The following is a 14,225-nucleotide window of genomic DNA, read 5'->3' as shown; positions in this document are numbered from 1 at the left end:
CAGCCCTGCCTCGTTCCTGTTCTCAGAGGAATGGCTTTCAGTCTTTCCCCGTTGAGTATGATGTTAGCTGTGGGTTTGTCATATATGGCCTTTATTATGTTGAGGTACTTTCCTTCTATTCCCATTTTATTGAGAGTTTTTATCATAAATGGATGTTGTATCTTGTCAAATGCCTTCTCTGCGTCTATTGAGACGATCATGTGGTTTTTATTCTTTGTTTTGTTGATGTGATGTATCACATTGATTGATTTGCGGATGTTGAACCATCCCTGTGTCTCTGGTATAAATCCCACTTGATCATGGTGTATGATCTTTTTAATATATTGTTGTATTCGGTTTGCCAATATTTTGTTGAGGATTTTTGCATCAATGTTCATCAGCGATATTGGCCTGTAATTTTCTTTCTTTGTATTGTCTTTGTCTGGTTTTGGTATCAGGGTGATGTTGGCCTCATAGAATGATTCAGGAAGTGTTCCATCTTCCTCTATTTTTTGGAATAGTTTGAGGAGGATGGGTATTAAATCTTCTTTGAATGTTTGGTAAAATTCACTGGAGAAGCCATCTGGTCCTGGACTTTTATTTTTTGGGAGGTTTTTGATTACTATTTCAATCTCTTTACTTGTGATTGGTCTATTCAGATTCTCCATTTCTTCTTGGTTCAATTTTGGGAGGTTGTATAAGTCTAAGAATTTATCCATTTCTTCTAGATTGTCCAATTTGTTGGCATATAATTTCTCATAGTATTCTCTTATAATCCTCTGTATTTCCATGGTATCCGTTGTAATTTCTCCTCTTTCATTTCTAATTTTATTTACTTGAGCCTTTTCTCTTTTTTTCTTAGTTAGCCTGGCTAAGGGTTTGTCTATTTTGTTTATCTTCTCGAAGAACCAACTCTTTGTTTCATTAATCCTTTCTACTGTTTTTTTGGTCTCAATATCATTTATTTCTGCTCTGATTTTTATTATTTCTCTCCTTCTGCTGGCTTTGGGCTTTGTTTGTTCTTCTTTTTCTAGTTCTGTTAGGTGTAATTTAAGGTTGCCTATTAGGGCTTTTTCTTGTTTGTTAAGGTGGGCTTGTATCGCTATGAGTTTCCCTCTCAGGACCGCTTTTGCTGCGTCCCATATGGTTTGATATGGCATGTTATCATTTTCGTTTGTTTCCAGATAGTTTTTGATTTCTCCTTTAATTTCATCAATGATCCATTGGTTGTTCAGTAGCATGTTGTTTAATCTCCACATTTTTGTCACTTTCCCAGTTTTTTTTTCCTGGTTCATTTCCAGTTTCATAGCCTTATGGTCTGAAAAGATACTTGTTATGATTTCAATCTTCTTAAATTTATTGAGGCTTGCTTTGTTTCCCAACATATGGTCTATCCTAGAGAATGTTCCATGCGCGCTTGAGAAGAATGTGTAGTCAGCTGTTTTTGGGTGGAGTGCTCTGTATATGTCTACTAGGTCCATCTCGTCCAGTTTTTCATTTAAGTCTAATATTTCTTTATTAACTTTTTGTCTGGATGATCTATCCATTGCTGTAAGTGGGGTGTTAAGATCCCCTACTATTATTGTGTTGTTGTTGATTTCTCCTTTTAGGTTTGTTAATAGTTGTTTTATGTACATTGGTGCTCCTATGTTGGGTGCATATATATTTATAAGTGATATGTCTTCTTGATGGAGTGTCCCTTTTATCATTATATATTTCCCTTCTTTGTCTTTCTTAACCTGTTTTATCTTGAAGTCTACTTTGTCTGATATGAGTATGGCAACACCTGCTTTCTTTTGTTTGCCATTAGCTTGGAGTATTGTCTTCCATCCTTTCACTCTGAGCCTGTGCTTGTCTTGAGTGCTAAGATGTGTTTCCTGAAGGCAGCATATTGTTGGGTCTTGCTTTTTAATCCATCCTGCCACTCTGTATCTTTTGATTGGAGAGTTCAATCCATTTACATTTAGGGTAATTATTGAAATATGAGGGTTGAATGTTGCTGTTTTGTCACTTATTTTCTGGTTCTTTTGCATTTCCTTTGTTTCTTGTCCCATTTGTTTTGGACTGCCAATTCAGTTTGGTTGTTCTGTCTTATGATTCTTCTAGTTTTCTCTTTGTTTATCATATGTGGTTTTAATTTGAATGTTTGTTTAGTGGTTACCTTGAGGTTTGGGCGAAAAATCTTCTGTATGAGATAGTCCATTATCTGATAGCCTCCTATTTCCTTATACTAAGTCAATTCAGTCACTTTCCTCTTCCCCTTCTAAGTTGCTCTTGTTATACCTTATTCTATCTTGTGTTGTGGCTGTGTGTTTACAGTGATGAGGTTAAATTTATTTTTGGTGAATTTCTTCCTTTGATCTTTGAGTTTAGTATTTAAGTGGTTGCTAACCTATTCCGGTAAAGATCTACTATTTCTCTGATTTTGTCTACCTACTTTTCTCCTTACTCCAAGCTTTGTGTTCCCTTTCTCTTCTTGTTTTCAGGCCTGAGGGCCTTCTTGAGTATTTCTTGTAGTGGCGGTCTCGTGGCCATGAACTCCCTTAGCTTTTGTTTATCTGGGAGAGTTACTATTTCTCCATCATATTTGAAGGATATTTTTGCTGGATAGAGTATTCTTGGCTGAAAGTTTTTGTCTTTTAGTATTTTGAATATATCATTCCAGTCTCTTCTAGCCTGAAAAGTTTCTGTTGAGAAATCCGCTGAGAGCCTGATGGGAGTTCCTTTGTACGTTATTTTTTGTTTTTGTCTAGCTGCCCTTAATATTGTTTCTTTGTCGTTGACCCTGGCTAGCCTTACCACTAGGTGTCGTGGTGAAGGCCTTTGTCTGTTAATATATATAGGAGTCCTGTTGGCTTCGCTTACTGGTATTTCCTGCTCCTTCCTCAGATTTGGGAAATTTTCAGCTATTATTTCCTTGAATAGGCTCTCTGTTCCTCTTTCCCTCTCCTCTCCCTCAGGGATACCTATAATTCTTATGTTACATTTTCTAATAGAGTCCGATATTTCTCGGAGTCTTTCTTCATTTCTTTTTAGTCTTAGTTCTCTCTCTTCTTCCATCTGGAGTATATCTGTATTCCTATCCTCTAAAGTACTAATTCTTTCCTCCATATTGTCAGCTCTGTTCTTTAAAGATTCCAGATTCTCCTTTATCTCCTCCATTGTGTTCTTCATCTCCATCAGCCCTGATAGGTTTTTCTTTATGATTTCAATCTCTTTTGTGAAGAAACTCCTAATCTCATTTAATTGTTTGTCTGTGTTGTCTCGTATTTCGTTGAGTGTTTTTATGATAGCTATTTTGAAATCTCTGTCATTTAGTTTATGGATTTCTGTGTCTTCGGAGTTGATTTCTGGGTGCTTGTCATTTTGTTTCTGGTCTGGTGATTTCATATATTTTTGCATTGTGGTTCCTGTGTTGGTTTTGATTTTCCTCATCCTGGAAGTCTCTGATTGCAATTTCCACCTGCCGCCACTGTGTGGTGGTAAAGGGCTGTGTAGTCTAAGCCCCCTGTGCTCTGCCCCAGTTTTTCTGCTGCGATCCGCAGTTTTGTTTTGTTTTGTTTTGTTTCTTTTCCCCACTGCGATCCACGGGTCCAGTCCAGTTTATTCAGGTCTGCCTCGGACCGCTAGATCTGGTCGAGCTGCAGACTCCGGGTTGCGGGGAGGGGGGAGCTCTCTCTTTTGCCCTCTGGGTCCCTGACGTGGGAGGCTTCTCGTTTGCCCCTCTTTATCCGCTCTCTGGGTTGCTCAGATGTTGATGGTAGCCCTGTGGCTCCTCTGAGCCCTCTGTGCGGGAGTTTCCCACTGGCTGAGAGAGCCCGAAGAGCTACAGTTTCCCGCCGAGGGCCGCCCCTCCCCCCTCTCTGGGAGCCGCGCGGACCGGATCGCTGATCTGATGGGGAGGGAGCGGAGTTCTCCTTACCTCTCCCCACTTCCTCCGTGGGCCCAGCACGCTCCGCTCTCAGATGTGCGGCAGTGTGGATCCCTCCGCTCCAGCTTTTCACTGTCTGGGATTCCGTTGTTGGTCCGTGGCTGTTACTTTTGTTGTATCTTGTGGGGGAAGAATTCACGGGAAAGCTCACTCCGCCATGATGCTGACGTCACTCTTGGGGGGGGTTTCTTTTTGAAGTACTGAAAATGTTTGAAAATAGGATTCTGGTGATGGTTGCACAAATCTGAATATACTAAAAACTATTGAATTCCACACGTTAAACAGGTAAATTTCATGGTATGTAAACTATATCTCAATAAAGCTATGTAAAAATAAAATAAATTAAATAAATTAAAAATCTAAGTGGAGGTTTTTGTTTTCCTTCCTGTGCCCCATGGATCATCTTGTACACATCCACTTTGGAAAGCTCTGGTCTAAAGGCCCTTCTCAATGGTCCCAAAAATAACATTGTATTGGTTGCCAGAATTTCAGGTGTGTAAAATGTAATCCCTCCCCTTAATGACTGAGCCCAACAGTAAATTATTGAAGGAGGAAAAACAACAACTTAACAATCACCAAAAAATACTAATTTGGACCTCAGTCGACCTTCATTTCATTCTCTGTTGAGCCTATTTTCCCAAATGAGGATTTTCTTAACCAAGGATACCCTCTTAACCTATTCTGTTTTGGCCAAGGGTAATGAATGTGACCCAAGGGATAGTAAACCCGTGATCAAACTTCTTGCTTATGATTTTTCTAGTGTTTATTCCAAATATTAAGAGACTTTACATGACTCTGGCCCCTATACCAAACTCACACATATCATTTTTAGTAATTGTCCTCATCAAAATTAAAATTGCATAGCTCAAGGTCAAGATAGTATTGTAGCATTCTTCTCAAAGTATGTATCTCTATTACTAATTTTCCTTTGGGTCCATTCCAGATACGGTGTTTTCACACTGAACGATTCTCATTGCCATGAATAGTACATTGCAAACTGCTGAATGAGTTGAGGTATATTTATATAACATTACTGAAAGCCTGTGGAAGATCCATTTTATAAACACCTACTTCAAGTTCCTATAAATCCTAGCAAAATTGTAAAGGACATAACTATATGCAAATTCTATACACTAGTATATTGTTTCATTAAAAACTTAATTTCATTTGAGGAAAGTATTGTGAAATTAATGAATTGCTTTGAACAGAGAACTGCCAATTCCACTTATGCAGAGAAATAATCATTGTAAGTGTATGCATGTCGGGCATCAGATTTTTACCCACAGGGAAAGCAACTGCTATCCAGGAGAATTACATTCAACCACCTGTATCCTGACCAGAGTTTAGATGGCACTTTATTAGCTTCTGTCCTTTTAGTTTTTGAGTCTTCCTGGAGTTACAAGACCCAACGTTATCTCCTTGACCCGGGTTATACTCCAACTTCCATTTGGGTACATAAACTGAGATACTGATATTCATATGTACATCACTGGCATTTTGACCCTGAACAAGTTCTTAGAGTTGGCTTTGCAATTCTATGTCATACCAATCCCACCTTATTACAAGACTTAAATTCAGTAACATACAATTTCATTTACTCTTATGACTATTTTTAGATTCATGTAATATATTTTAATTTTTATTATTTACAATTATGACCTGGAGTTCTAACTGTATAGATGCATATAAGCAATATTTCCAGAAGGTAAAACGTTTCACTAACATTGAAATATACTTTTAATCCTTAGATACTCTCAATCTCAGAAAGGTCTAAGATCCATTTGTTTAGGACCTGCTTTCCAAAAGTTGCTAATTTTTCTCACACGTTTTTTAAAGGGTGACAAAATTATTTATTGAGGATCTACTAATTGCTAGTCATTCTAGATTACATATTCTATTTAATGCTAACAAAATTATGAGGAAGAGTTTATCACTATTATATAAATAGAAATAAATATAAAAATATAAAAAGAAAATGATTCAAAGAGGTTTAATTAAGGCGACAGAAAAAAAGATAGGAGTGAACATAATTCTTGTGAGTTCAAATCTAGTTGTCTTTTTTTTGTATACCAGGGAGTGAGATAAAATGGCTGCTCAATGGATAACTTCACGTGTACAATAAGTAGTGGTTGGGAAAGGAATTGAAATAACTTAAGGGAATTTTCCTACCCAGAGACAGAAAATAAACAACTAACTAACTGAGCGTGTGCTGTGGGGATAGGGTTATCTAACAGGAGAGCAAGAAACTAAAGGAATAAGGCAGGGATTTCACATTGATAGGTAAGTGGGATGGAAATCACAGTAGTGTTTGTTAAGTGTTAGAGCAAAGATTCAAACTCAAGTTCTTCCTCTTTCCCTGTAGGCTTGGCTTATATATATCTTTGTCCATATTTTTTCCTATTTCTGGAATATTATTTCACTCCAACTTTTCCTGCAAAATTTTTGCTAAACCATAAAGTGCCAGTTCTAGTACAACCCCTCAGTGAAGCATTTCATGATCCATTTCCTCTTCCCAGCAAATGAGATCTTTCTTTCAGCTATGGGATTTAATATTGAAAGGCATCAGTACTGGGGTACAGAAGAGTGTTGGGGCACTGGAGTGGGATTAGAGTTGCCTTTGGACGTCTTCTTTGGCCAGCTCTCTTGATAAGCTTTTCTGAGATGCCAGCATCATGGTCCAGAATCCTTGCATTGACCATAGTCTCAGCTGGCAGAACCAAGAGAGGATTGGGCGAATGTCATCTGTACAGTCAACCACCAGGGACTGATGCAAAAGTTTCACGTCTCTTACTATATGTGTTTTGCTGAATGTAGATGTTTCTCTACTTCTTAGAGAGAGAAACAGAATCAAAGGCTGCTGTTGATCTGCATAGTTCAGCCTCATGCTTGGATTTTGTTAATGTCTGTGCTCAAATGCACTTGGATCCTGAATACTAATCTCATTTAATAAAGACTTATCTAAAAAAAGAAATGAGAAGATGAGGAAAGGAAATGTCTCAAATACTTGTCTAGACGCTCCTTTATGGCTCCTACATGGAAGGGTTAGTCCTGCACTGTCCACTGTGATAGCCAATAGCTAAATGTGACTATTGAATACATGAAATATGGCGAGTATGAATTGAGATGTGCTGTAAGTGTAAAATACACACTAGTTTCAAAAACTTAGTTTGAAAGAAGAAATGTAAAATATCTTGTTAACTATTTTTATATTAATTACATGTTATAATGATAATATTTTTGATATTTTGGCTTAAGTAAGTTATTAAAATTCATTCACCTATTTCTTTTTACATTTTTAATATAGCCACTAGAAAATTTTAACTTACACATGTGGCTCACGTTTGTGGCTTGGATAATATTTCTATTGCGCAGTGGTGGTTTAGACCCTTGCTACTCAAAGTGTGGTCCAAGGACCAGCAACATTAGCATCATCTTGGAGCTAGTTAGGGCTTACTCAGGCCTACTGAATCAGAATCTGCATTTAACATGGTCCAAAAGTAATTCCACGGGCCAGCCCCGTGGCTTAGCGGTTAAGGGCGCACGCTCCGCTGCTGGCGGCCCGGGCCCGGATCCCGGGCGTGCACCGACGCACCGCTTCTCCGGCCATGCTGAGGCCACGTCCCACATACAGCAACTAGAACGATGTGCAGCTATGACATACAACTATCTACTGGGGCTTTGGGGGGGACAAATAATAAATAAAATTATAAAAAAAAAAAGTAATTCTTTTGTGCATTAAAGCTTGAGAAGCACTGCTCTAGACATTGTACAGAGACCGATTCTTGCCTCAACTCTAAGTATATGAAAAACTTTTGGTCAAACATCAGTCTGGATGTTGCTCTGAAGGTATTTTTTTTGATATGATTAACATTTACAATCAATAGATTTTGAGTAAAGCCGATTACCCTGCGTAATGTGAGTGAGCCTCATTTAATCAGCTGAAGATCTTAAGAGAAAAACCGAGGTTTTTCAAGGAAGAAACCATTCTGCCTTAAGACTGCAACATAGAAGAGACTCTGCCTGAGTTTCCCGCCTGCTGGCCTGCCCTGCAGATTTCGGACTCAAGACTGCAACATCAACTGCTACCTTCATTTCCAGCCTTCCTGCCCTACAAATTTCAGACTTCAGGCCCCACAATCATGGAAGCCAAATAAATCTCCTTGTCTGTGTTTGCCTGAAGAACCCTGACTAATACAGGCTGCTTCACTTATCATGATCCTAGGTACCAAATCTCAAATCTGTTCTTTCTGCTTTACCCTTTAGTTCCGGCATATCACTCACCTAGATTTCTAACCAAGTCTCACTTCTTTTTCTTGTTCCATCCTAGGGTTGACTCTTGACTCCCCAAAAGATCATCAGTGTTAAAGGATAATTTCAAAAAGGTAGGATCATGATTTATACAAATATAAAGTAAACACACATCACAGGTTTTATTAAACTCAATAATGATTGAACAAGTAAGATGTTAATACTGGTTCAAAGGAGAATCCAAAGAACAGGCACATATATAGATAGGTAATCAAATGAATTTCCTACTACGCGCAAAAATGATCAATACTCACAGGGAAATAAAATGTAATGTGTAGAATCATCTCTTCTTCCATCAATTGCATCACCAACCAGAAAAACATCATTTGCATCTCTATGGATAAAAATAATTAGCATTATTATCAGTTTTCTACAATATTCAGAATTGTACAATAGCCCAAAGAGAGTGAAAAGCATAGATCTTAATGGAGAATCAGATAATCCCTAAAGGTCTGCTAGATAACATCTAGCATTCCATTGAAAGGACACCTACTAATTTTTTGCCTTTTTTTTTTTTTGGTGTTTCACAATTTTTACAGAACAAGCTGTTGATCAAGCAATGCTGTTTATTAGACTTACTGCGGTATGAGAGAAAACCACCATGAAAATCTAAGTACTCTCTCGAAATGGAGAAATTAAGGAGGTGTGTCTACAGGAAGTTTTAGGGTTTTAGAGTCTGGAATGGGTGATTTTAAGGTGATTTTGAAGACAGGAATCTGCTATAGATTGGGCAGAGTTTATGCAATCCCAAAATAGCTTGGGATTGGTGAGCACAGCAAGGATGAGGATCTTGAAGTGAATCTTCATGATCAAGCTGTTTTGGTTGGCTTATCTTCTAAGATTAGGTAACTCCTGCACTGAGAAGCTAAATTTTTATGCCTGGTCCCAGTTTAAGGACAGGAAAGCATGCCTGGAGTCAATATTATTTAACAGGGGGACAGGAAATTACGTTGGTATCAGTTCTCACTAGTATCTGATACCCAACATGCCTTACCCAATTATTTGCATACACCCTTGCTCGGTTTGCCTAATTGTTTTAGAGCAAAAATACCTGCTCTGACTTTTAAAACTTACACTTCATTCCAAAATGGCTTCTTGTTCTGTATAGGGACCTGCTCGAAACCCCATAGTTGATGTAAAGATTATTCTAAGCTAAAGACATTGGAGATTCAACAGGTGCAGAAAGAGGCCTTCTCAGAACTTCCGTATCTGACTAAAAGCAGAAACTGCTGAGAAATGAAGACTGCCATAAATTCCCTCTTGGGGGAGACTCCTACACCAAGGAGAGAAACCAAGAGTAAATCTACCATAAATCTCCTCTCTGGGGAGCTTCATGGCCATGAAGAAGACAGAAAGACCACTCGCAGCTACATAAACACAATTATCACAAACTTCCTTATCTCCTATTTGTTCTTCTAGAAACTCATTTGTCTTTCCTAAAGAAACCTATTTGTTCTTCCCAGAGAAGCCTTTTCCTCTCCCCCTTTCCCTTACTAAGTTAGGTATATAACTACCCCTTCGAGTATACCTAACTTAGTAACAAATTCTAACTACCCCTTTGTGTTACTGATCACTCAGCACTCCCTCGTATATGCACATTGCACGTGTAAATAATTTCTATTTTTTTCTCTTGCTAATTTATCTTTTGTCAGTTTAATTCACACATCCCCAGATACTGAACCCAAGAAGGTAGAGGAAAAGTTTTCTCTCCCCTGCACCTGCAAACTGCAACATGCTGTTACTTACTATTGTATGAACCTTCCTTTCTCTTAAAATTTTAATAATCATTTTGAGGAAATATGTGTTTTGTAAATTCTCTTATTAAGAAAGAAATTAAAACAAGTTTGAACTTTTTCTTTTAGTCTTTCTCATACCTGTAGTTATGTCTATAGGCAAACTTGTCTACAAATTTCCTTAGGCAATTAATTGGTGGTTGTTTCTCAGTTCTGTGGTGTTCTAGAAAACGCGTATATTTTAGCTGTACCTTTAGGCTAAATTCTCTAAAGCAGTAATATCTAAGCATAACCTGAGGAATTTGTAGAAAGTGCAAATTCCTGCATCCCACTTCCCAGCTCCATATATTCTCATTCACTAAGAAGGAGTCTAGGGGTTTGTAACAAGCACCCCACATATGAAATTGAAGCATGCTACACTTTAGAAGTGCTGTCCTAAAAACCCAAAATACCTAAACCAAATATATCTAGACAATTCAGAAAATAAAGTCATCTTTTTTTAATCATTTGATGCCCTTTTGAAATACTGGGGAAATTTGTAATATGGTTGTTATCTTGGGAATAAAAAATTTTTAAAAATCAACACTTGCTATATTAACATTAACATCTTTTTGAAATACTAAAGTAGCTATGGCTAGTCCTGATTTGGAATACATACCTATTTAATTCTATATTCAAGACATAAAAGCATCTCGCTTATGGACCTACTGAAGTGGGAAACCAAATTCATCACTTCATCTCAAGGGGCCAAAGAAAATATGTATTTTTTTGTAATGCCAATGAAAGAAAATGTACATTTTTTTGTAATGTAAAAGTCATTGTACATACATTTTACTAAAGTTGTTCCCTCTGATGGAAGTTCCCCTTCCCTCTTCTCTACTTGGTAATTCTTTGACCATCCTCAAAAGTCACCTCCTGTGACCCTCTTCTTTCACTTTCATTATCCTTTTTTTTGTTTCATCGTCATCACTCCTTTCTTTGTTTTTCCATAGCACTTTGTAAACATTGGCATTATATGTTTTGTATGGTAATTAATTTGTTATATGTCTGTGTTCCCTGCTGGACTAAACTTCTCCAGGGCAGAAATCATGGTGTGATTATTTTTGTGACCTCAGTCCCTAACATTACTTCATTCAGGAGACATGGCCATGATTTGATATCTATACACATAAGCATCTCTATCCACAGGACACCAAACCAGCTTTGTGAATATAATCTAAGGCTTCATCAGGCACTTTCCCCTAACAATGATAAACTAAAGATATATGCATCCTAATAATTTATGTTGATGACTGGGTAAGTGAGGGTTTTCAAAGCATTGTTAGATTTCTTTGAAAATTGATAAAATCTAAGAGATAATTAAGTTCCTATTTTCAGATTGAAAGGTACAAATGAAGAAATAAAACAAAAAGCCCCATATAACAACTACCTAGGATAAAGGGATGATTGGGTGAATTTTTGTTTTCTTAGTCCTAATAAGGTAATGTTCAACAATATGGCGTTTCTCTTAGCTTAAATTTTCTCAAGGCTGCTTTGTCTGATTCTGCTGGCTAATGTAAGTGTTCATAAGTTAGGCAATGTTATTGTTGCTAAGGAACATAGTTACTTTCTACTACTCCAATCAATTTTCAAAAAATAATATTAAATTTTGTGAGTGCATGTTCTGCACATTTAAAGCTAAATAAAATCATAATAAAAATTATGAAAACATTATGATTGTCAAGAGTGTGTGAGTCTGAATTACTCAGATGCCACTCTAATTGACTGCTACATATGCTATGAGAAAGGTCAGCCAGGAAATGGGCAAGGGCCTTTTAAAAATCCCTGCATTCAGCCAATTCTATTAGTTTCAAGTGCTTTGCTCTTTTCCTCTGTGAGGATACATCAGCTTAGCATAATAGGTCCAATTTTCAAAATGCTGCATTTGATTAATTTCTTTTGGAAATTCAGCTTTCAGCCTGAAGAAAAAAAATAACGTGCTTGTATTTAAATAGCCAGACTCCTCACACCTCACTTTTATGGAATCAGAAAAGACTTCTCATAGAGACTGGGTAAGTGAACTGAAGCACATTTTAAATAAAAAACTATGAAGGAGAATTAACATTTTCTTCCCATTACCCTGATGTTTGGAAGTAAGGGTATAGAATCTTAGTTAGGGGACCAGATACTCTGATTTCTTGAAAGCCTGCCTAAGAGGCTTTAATGCAGTCACAGACGTGACTTCATTTCAAGTATACATGATTTAAAAATTAAAAACAGGAGCAGGCAGTTTTTAAATGTATTAAGCAAGAAAGTAGCAAAATACTTGTCACTAAACAGATAATCAGCATTGGAAAAATTGGCTCATGACATGCACAAAAATTCTATGCTATGGCCAAATATTATCATTGCACAGATTGTACCTACAAGCATTTTTTTAATTCTTTGGAATTTAAAAGATAGAGTGTTAAAAGATAATTTTTTTGTGTGTGTGAGGAAGATCGGCCCTGAGCTAACATCCGATGCCAATCCTCCTCTTTTTGCTGAGGAAGACTGGCCCTGGGCTAACATCCGTGCCCGTCTTCCTCCACTTTACGTGGGACACCGCCACAGCATGACTTGACAAGTGGTGCGTCGGTGTGCACCTGGGATTAGAACCGGCGAACCCCGGGCCGCCGCAGCGGAGCACACGAACTTAACTGCTTGTGCCACCGGGCTGGCCTCAAAAGATAATTTTTTTCAGATCCCGCACTCACCGACGCACCGCTTGTCAAGCCATGCTGTGGCGGCGTCCCACATAAAGTGGAGGAAGACAGGCATGGATGTTAGCCCAGGGCCAATCTCCCTCAGCAAAAAGAGGAGGATTGGCATCGGATGTTAGCTCAGGGCCGATCTTCCTCACACACACACACACACAAAAATAAATAAATAAAATGAAATCATGACTATCATACAAATATAAAATGAATGTGTCAAAGATTTTATTTATTAATTAATGAAAGATTGGTTTAAGGTGAATTCAAAGAGAAGAAAAATAGCTTATGAAATGAATTTACAAATACAGTATAGATTCACAACTGGCTTTTTCCACAGAGGAAGAGGAAAATCAGTTGTCTCTCTACTAGACAATTAATTTGCATATGGAAAAATCCTTGGCAGTGCTTTCAGTTATCTACAACTTAGAATTGTAAAATAATTCAAAGACGATGAAAGGTGGAGATAACTCTGATGGGTAAACTCGACAGGACACTCACTATTACTTTTTTGTCCATTTTGTTCTTTCATAATTTTTCCTGACAATAGATTCTATATATACAAGAAATAGTTAATTTCATTAAGGTAATGTAAGGTTTCCCTTCTTCAGACACAGTTCTTATATATTGCGATTGTAATTCATAGTTTTATTGTTAATTTTGTGTGTGTGCTTAATTTACAGAACATGCTCCAGTTCTGCTTGTGAGTGAATTGAAGGATAACTAGGAGATCTTCTTATAATCCTTTAAAGAAGAACCCTTCTGTGGTAGGTGGACTTCTAAGATGGCCCCCAAGATTCCCAGCATCTGGCGTACATACCCTGTATAATAAACTCCCCTTGATTGTGGGAGGGCTCTATGAATGTGGTGGCGAAGGGATTTTGCAGATGTTGCTTTTGAGTTAATCAAAATGGAGATTATTCTGGGTAGGCCTGACCTAATCAGGTTAGCCCTTAAAGAAGATAAGGAGCAACAGCCAACATGATCCTCTTGGCCTTGAAGACAGCCACCATGAGTTGAACAGTTGCAGGGAAATGAAGTTTTCCAACACTGCGTGATCCTGGAAGAGAGCCTACAGCCTCAGGTGAGACCTCAGCCCTGGCCAACACCTTAATTTCAGCCTAGTGAGATGACGATGAAAGAAACCGGCTAATCTGTGCCCAAACTCCTGACCCATGGAAATAAATGGATGTTTTTCTTAAGCTGCTAAGTTTGTGGTATTTTGGTACACAACAATAGAAAACTAATACACTTCCCCTTTCCTCTAAGAATTGCCCCCTCCACAAATAAATAAATGGATATAGATAAATAAGTAAACAAGGAAGCAAACAAACAAGAAAAAAAACCCACAAGAATAAATTGAGGTCTTGGTTAGGATAACTGCATGTTTTGAATAACGATTGATACTCCTCCAAGCAAATAAAGATAATAATCTCCAGAAAAAATATGTATGTTATTCCTTTTTGTTTTTTTTATGACAGAAGGAGTACATGTTCATTTTAGAAAATTTGGAAACCACAGAAAGGCACAACGTTAACGTTT

The 14,225-nt window shown here is 37.6% G+C and overlaps 1 long non-coding RNA gene across 6 annotated transcripts in view; it reads left to right on the top strand.

The window, feature by feature from the left end:
- Positions 1-13,885, top strand: part of LOC131401334 (uncharacterized) — a 51,766-nt gene extending 37,881 nt beyond the window's left edge. Inside the window, exons 5-8 of one of the 6 annotated variants that reach the window (XR_009217638.1) lie at positions 7,795-8,132; positions 8,238-8,292; positions 11,902-12,002; positions 13,367-13,885. This is a non-coding gene — a long non-coding RNA (uncharacterized LOC131401334). Of the gene's footprint in view, positions 1-7,794; positions 8,133-8,237; positions 8,293-8,757; positions 8,862-11,901; positions 12,003-13,366 lie in introns of all 6 variants that reach the window. The other 5 variants (XR_009217637.1, XR_009217642.1, XR_009217640.1 and 2 more) reach the window with 5 other exon arrangements.
- The last annotated feature ends 340 nt before the right edge of the window (positions 13,886-14,225 follow it).

The sequence above is a fragment of the Diceros bicornis genome, chromosome X (genome assembly GCF_020826845.1).
Source record: "Diceros bicornis minor isolate mBicDic1 chromosome X, mDicBic1.mat.cur, whole genome shotgun sequence".
NCBI lineage: Eukaryota > Metazoa > Chordata > Mammalia > Perissodactyla > Rhinocerotidae > Diceros > Diceros bicornis.
Note: the sequence above shows the minus strand (reverse complement) of the source record. Positions and strands in the feature narration are given on the sequence as shown.